General features: G+C 39.4%; 1 protein-coding gene across 1 annotated transcript in view; it reads right to left on the bottom strand.

Moving 5' to 3' along the window:
• tenm1 (teneurin transmembrane protein 1) overlaps positions 1-3,826 on the bottom strand; it is a 114,377-nt gene extending 110,551 nt beyond the window's left edge. Inside the window, exon 1 of the mRNA XM_077733065.1 lies at positions 3,242-3,826. The gene's annotated coding sequence lies outside the window, so the exon portion shown is untranslated. The remainder of the gene's footprint in view (positions 1-3,241) is intronic.
• Positions 3,827-6,000: the final 2,174 nt, after the last annotated feature.

Consider the following 6,000-nt stretch of genomic DNA (forward strand, 5'->3'; position numbering starts at 1 on the left):
GCTCTGATCCTTCTGTCTTTAAACCGGAGAGGCAAAGTGTCGAAGATACAGAGGTGGTTTGTGATGGAAGACTGCAATTGTATTTTCACAATACTATTCTCATATGAGAATTTTATTCTTGTTAAAGCACATATAGTTCCTACCGTTTGCCCATAGCCGAATAGAGTAACACAAGAGGGAATCAAGCACTGGAGATGCCGGCTGACACAAAGCCAAATACTTAAAAGTAAATTGCCGCAGGCATACATGCTACACCCTGGCCAGTCTATGTGTTTGTGTGTGTGTATATGCGTGTACGTGCTTTTTGGAGTGTGCGTGTGAAATACGTGTGTAAGACTTGGTCTGAGCCAACAATGAAGATGATTTTAGTTTTTATATTGTTTTTGTTCTATATTTTTTCCTTCTACCGTGAGTTTACTATTAATATATCATCTTTTGCATAATATTGTTTTATTGTGTGAAGAAGCCTAGTGGCAAAACCCATAAGGTATTCATATTGCATGCACTAAATCTTAAAAGTAATTTCTCTACTTTGAATTAGCTAGGGTCATAATACTCTTTAATTTTGAGAATATATGACTATTATTTTTCTTAAATTTCATACAAGTAACATGAATTAAATTGGGAAAGAAAGAATGCTCAACTTTTAGGTGATAACCCTACTTAATTGGTACAAAGTGTGAATTTTCCTTTTTTTTTTTTTAAATAAAAGTTGTTGGGTTTTTTTCTCCAAGATTTATAATTGCTAACTGACTGGAATACATGTCAACATGTAAACAATCCCTATTGGTGATGGAGCGGCATTACATTACAGCAAGATGGTAAATATTTGAACTTGGTTATAAATGAAGTGTATTTACATGTATTTGTGCATCAAAGAGTCCAGTCATCTCAATACTCGGAGTAGAAAGGCTTCTATTGCTTTAAAATTATCGACAGGGTGGTGAACATTCCAGCTTTTCTAGCAATTATCTTCTTATAAAATATGATGGACACGCAGAGAAAGAAGTGGGTGGTTAGATGTCACACTGGGCTTCAAATTGCGTCTTACTGCAGTGGTGGGTGTAGTGCTCTGAGCAGTACTATGTGTGTTGTGTTATGAACATCCCTTGTGCCTCACACATTGTCCTCTCACTAATTCATGACCTCAAATTTATTAAGGAAAAGTCGTTTGGCAGCAGCATTGTGGGGCAGGGAGAAACGTCTGAGCAATTCCACAGGAGAGGAGAGCATTATAGTGCCATGGGCAACACAATTCCTGGAACAAAAAATTATTAATAATGCAGGCTGGATAACAAAAAAAAAAGAACAACTTTAACCCCTACCCCCTGCTGTTTGGTACACTACCGTTCCTTACAAATACAATGCAGTTTCACGTCAACCTCAGGCATATAAAAAGTATCACATACATAATAACTTTTCTCCACATGGGGCAATGGACAAGATGATGAAAAGGCAGCACTCTAAACATTGTAGAGGTTCTGTCACACTGGAATAATGAGACTCCAAAACATGGAAATGAGCTTGTAGGCTTCCTACATATTTCCATCACGCCATATGTGCAAATTGTCTCGTAATAGGGCTAAAAATTTAAAAAAAATGAGAACGTAACAGCTGAAGGAGATCATTAGTATCGTCGCCCTGCTGGCACCAAACTGCTGCCGAGAAGTCAACCGATGCAAGTTACTATGATTAAGAGGAAAATGTTAGACAGATTGATTAGCCATGTTGGATGACTGACAGAAATGCCAATGCTTCATCAGTGGTATGAACAGTGTGTATAATTGGTCGTGTGACATTTTAATTCAAATAGCAGCCATAATGGGTGTGGCATTTAACCACTTCTGCTCTTAATTACCATTGATAGAGGGTAAAAAATAGCTACCATACCCAGATAGCAAGATTAACAGAAACACATCAGTACATTTATACATATGACTCTTTCGTTATGTGTGGGTGCGCGTTTACGTATGTGTGCCCGTGCTTGTAAATTCCAGGTTGTGTGTGGGAGTGTGGTAGATAGGTCTTGCAGCTTGTGTGTGCGTGTGTGTATACAGTACCTCACCGCCAAGCACAGATGCTCCGTTATAGAAAAAAAAAAAAGATGAAAAAGCCAAGACAGACTGTCTTAGTTCACTGTCAATAAGGCACACGCCAAGAAAAATAAAGAACGGTTTTCTGCTTCTTCCTGGACATGTTCGGGTATAACAATGTCACATCGACATTTGATTTCTTAAATAACAGTAAAAAAAATGTACTATAATTATCAGGAATAAGTACTATATTAATATGATTGTAAATGTTTCAGTAAAAAAGGAAAATATAATTGCATTTAAATTTAAAACAAGTGATTTGCTTGATAGAGCAGATTAACAAAATATCTTTAGTTTTTTTATGTGTGCAGATTCATTAGTTTTTGCATAGAATGTATTTTCTGTAGTTTATTGAATGCAATTACTTTGTGAAAAGAGGGAGGATTCCTGTAAATCTATCGAAGCATATCCACACTGATGCAAATTATGTCTGCTTGATAATAATTATGATTTATCCCAACGCATTACGCTTCCCTTAATTATTAGCCCTCGTTCCCTCACTTTTTGTAAAGTCTTCTGATGTGGAAAAAAATAGATTTGCAGTCCAATAATTTGCAATATTTTGTTTTACAGACACCATATTTTAAAAAAGTGCAAAATCTCATTTAACCTCTTGACCCATACAATACACACATGACCTTATATTCCAAATATTCCACTTTTGTATTGCATCAAATCAATAAAATATGACAGTAACGATTGCTGGAACAGCTTTAAAGTGTGAGATATTTAAACCTTGTGGACCTAGTGGCCCTGTTGGCATCATTAGGCTACCTCAGAGCTGATGGTGACAGAGGGGCACCAGCCAGCCAGCATTTGGAGCAGCTCAGGGCTGCTAGTGGACCAAATCCAATGTGGCACTTTGCAAGGATGAATTCGAAACAGTTGTCACCGTTTGCACCGCTCATTTCACAGTATCTTTTCAGCATTTGCAAAGTCTACTACTACATGGAGAGGTGTACGGAGCATGATTAGCACGCGTCCGTGTAGCCTACACACTCCAGCATGTACACTATAAACAGCTGCTGATCATTTCTCATGAACTCACGCTGTCCCAGCACTCGATCCGCCGTCAACCGAGCAACAGTGCTGACAACCGGCAACACACCGTGCATGAGTACACACGAGGCCAAGGATACGACACTTACCTTTCCAACCTGCATTAGCCATTCCCGTGTTTCCCGTCCAAATCCACGCGTAAGATCCAAAATGCAGAGCTATCCCCCCGGCAGAATCGGAACCCCGTGATGTTGTGCTTCGGTTGAAACGTGGTTGTTGAGACGCCTCACGCTGCCGGTGTGGCTTCGATGTTGACAGCGCCTCCGGCGAGATGTCCGCAGAGGCGATCGGAGGTCTTTTTTGGGGGGTATGGGGAGTGGAGAAGAGCCAGGCGGATGCGGTGACAGGACGGAGCCCGGCAAACGGCGATTAGCAGCAGTTGAACCCGATCAGACTGACTGGTGTTGCTGAGTCTGACTATGCTCCGTCTCGCTATAACAAGCATCCGTGGATCATACCAACGTACCGCGAAAAAGGGGGTGTGGCACGAACCGCTTTGCCTGGTGCCATATTAGTCATATTAGTAGTCCTAGTCCCAGTAGAACAGGGGTATGCAAACTATTCCAAAAAGAGGGCCGCAGTGGCTACTGGATTTTCGATATAACCTGCAAAGAGGAAACGTGTTCACAAATCTGATTTCCTGCAATTGCAATCAGTGAACTGCAATCAGATGCTTCTGGTTTTCTGCAGAAATCTCATTGGTCTGTGTTTGAGGGGTTGTAACTAAAAACCTGCACCTATAGAGGACCTCTAGGACCGGTTTTGGTCTGCAAAAAAAAGCACTTTAATGCCTGTTTGCAGGCATCATGCAGTGGAATGTGCTGATTTTATTATGAAACATTTTTAACCTTTAAAGATATGAGATTTTGTTACCCAATAAGTCCAATAATTATCCCTTTGAGTTGCATTAGTGTCAATTATAAAGAAATGGACTCCTTTATATGTGAAATGGCAGGACTGTATACTTCATTAGTGAGAGGATTTATTTATGGTCATGCACAATAACATTTTGAGGTGATCTTGAGAAGCTTTGGCATTGCAAAATGCATTGAGATTTAACAATATGGCAGTTTTTCAAAGATAATGAATTGAAATTGACACAAAAGGGGCAACCCTGAGGGTGTTTTTCTTCTGCTAAATTAAGTGCTTAATGACTCCGACCTATGTGCTCTATGTGATGCATCCATGTGGGTATTTACAGCTAGTGATACAAACGAACTGTGAATGACAGGTGTCCTAATGATGCAGTTTATTATTTCCCCGAAGCCCAACACGCGAGGGGCTACAAACAACCATTCTGACAGCTGCTTCCATCTATCTGTCTTTCAGCCTGTCTCACCATATCCTCAGAACGCCACAGCAGCATGCATCTTTTATCAAGATTGGTTCTGGCACTTTCCTGCAGTTTCATCACTGATTCTGAAAATTGAGGTTGCATTCGGGTGCGTTGTACCAAAGCGCTGAAAAGAGAGCCCACCGACCGACCCTGTGAGAGCAGGTTCTGCTAAAAAAAAATACTGTAAAAGCTGCTCTGTGCCTCATTGTATCTCTTCCGTATCATCTCGGGGATGTATTGTCCTTAAGTGGCTGCCAGGCCCAATTGCAGCTCTGCCAGTAAAAGAAAGTCCAAAGACCTTGAAAGTTTCTCTGCTTGCCCACAGAGTCATAATGACATGAACATTACACCTTAGAGGCTGGGTGAACATTTTTTTTTTAAAGAGATGATCTTTTGGCCGCCAACACATCTCACCAAGGTATCTCCTTGACAACCAGCTCATTTCTGAAGATTTGAAATGTCACAATGTTTAACTGTGATTTTTTTTCTTCCCCCTAACCCTTTGTGTCTCAGTAAAAAAGAACTAGTAAGATAGAAGAGGATTCTGGACTTGTTCGTACTGAAACAACATTCTCGTACTGTGTATTATTCAATAAAACTTTTAAATATGTGATAAATATTTGACTTTTTTACTTGGAGTTTGCAAAGTATGGCGTCAACACATTTTTGAAAGGTATTTTCTTGATAATCAGCACATTTCTGAAGATTTAAAATGTCACAATGTTTAACTGTGGGTTTATTTTATTCTAACTAAAACAGCTAATGAATGGAGGAAAAGCATTGGGGACTTGTGATGACGGAAATAAAATCCCCATATTGTACCTTATTCCAGAAAACCTTTAAATTAGTGATAAAAGTTATATTATTTCCTCCTTGGGATTTGATAGTGACAATTGGTGTCAATGTACATTCGCATTCATGGGAGAAAAAGTTGACATTTTAGCGTAATTAGGATCCCGATGTACTCATCTAGCGTCTGTTTCACCCAAATTTTATAGACACAATGCTATTGTGTCAAATTAAATGGCATCAGATGATACTGTGGATTGAATTCAATTGCAGAAGCTAATATAGGAAGACCTGAAATGGTAAAAAAAAAAATGTCAGTTGAAACAAATAGAAGAGGCCCATTTCCATAAGAGCATGTTTGCTGAGCCAATTATCCTTGCCCTATTTGGATGACACGGAAGCACAGCTGAGTGGGATGTGGCTCACAGAGGTGGATTTAGAGCTGCTATTCCATGAAAGCGATTTGAGGGTGAAGAGAAAGTAAATGTTGCTGTTGTGAATGCTAAGAAGGAGAGTCTAGTGAGAATAACTTTGATGGGAAGTTGTCTATACCGTCGTTTATTCCTTGTTTTTTACACTACATTACAGTGAGTGGTACATCTTAAGACCAAATACACTGGGCAATTTTTAATTATTTTTGAAACAAATAATTGCATGTGTGTACATGTAGTATTCATTTTTGGTGGAAATTGAGTTGTACACAAAATCTTGTTGTGGTGGTCA

This window comes from Stigmatopora nigra, chromosome 14 (genome assembly GCF_051989575.1).
Source record: "Stigmatopora nigra isolate UIUO_SnigA chromosome 14, RoL_Snig_1.1, whole genome shotgun sequence".
NCBI classification, from domain to species: Eukaryota; Metazoa; Chordata; class Actinopteri; order Syngnathiformes; family Syngnathidae; genus Stigmatopora; species Stigmatopora nigra.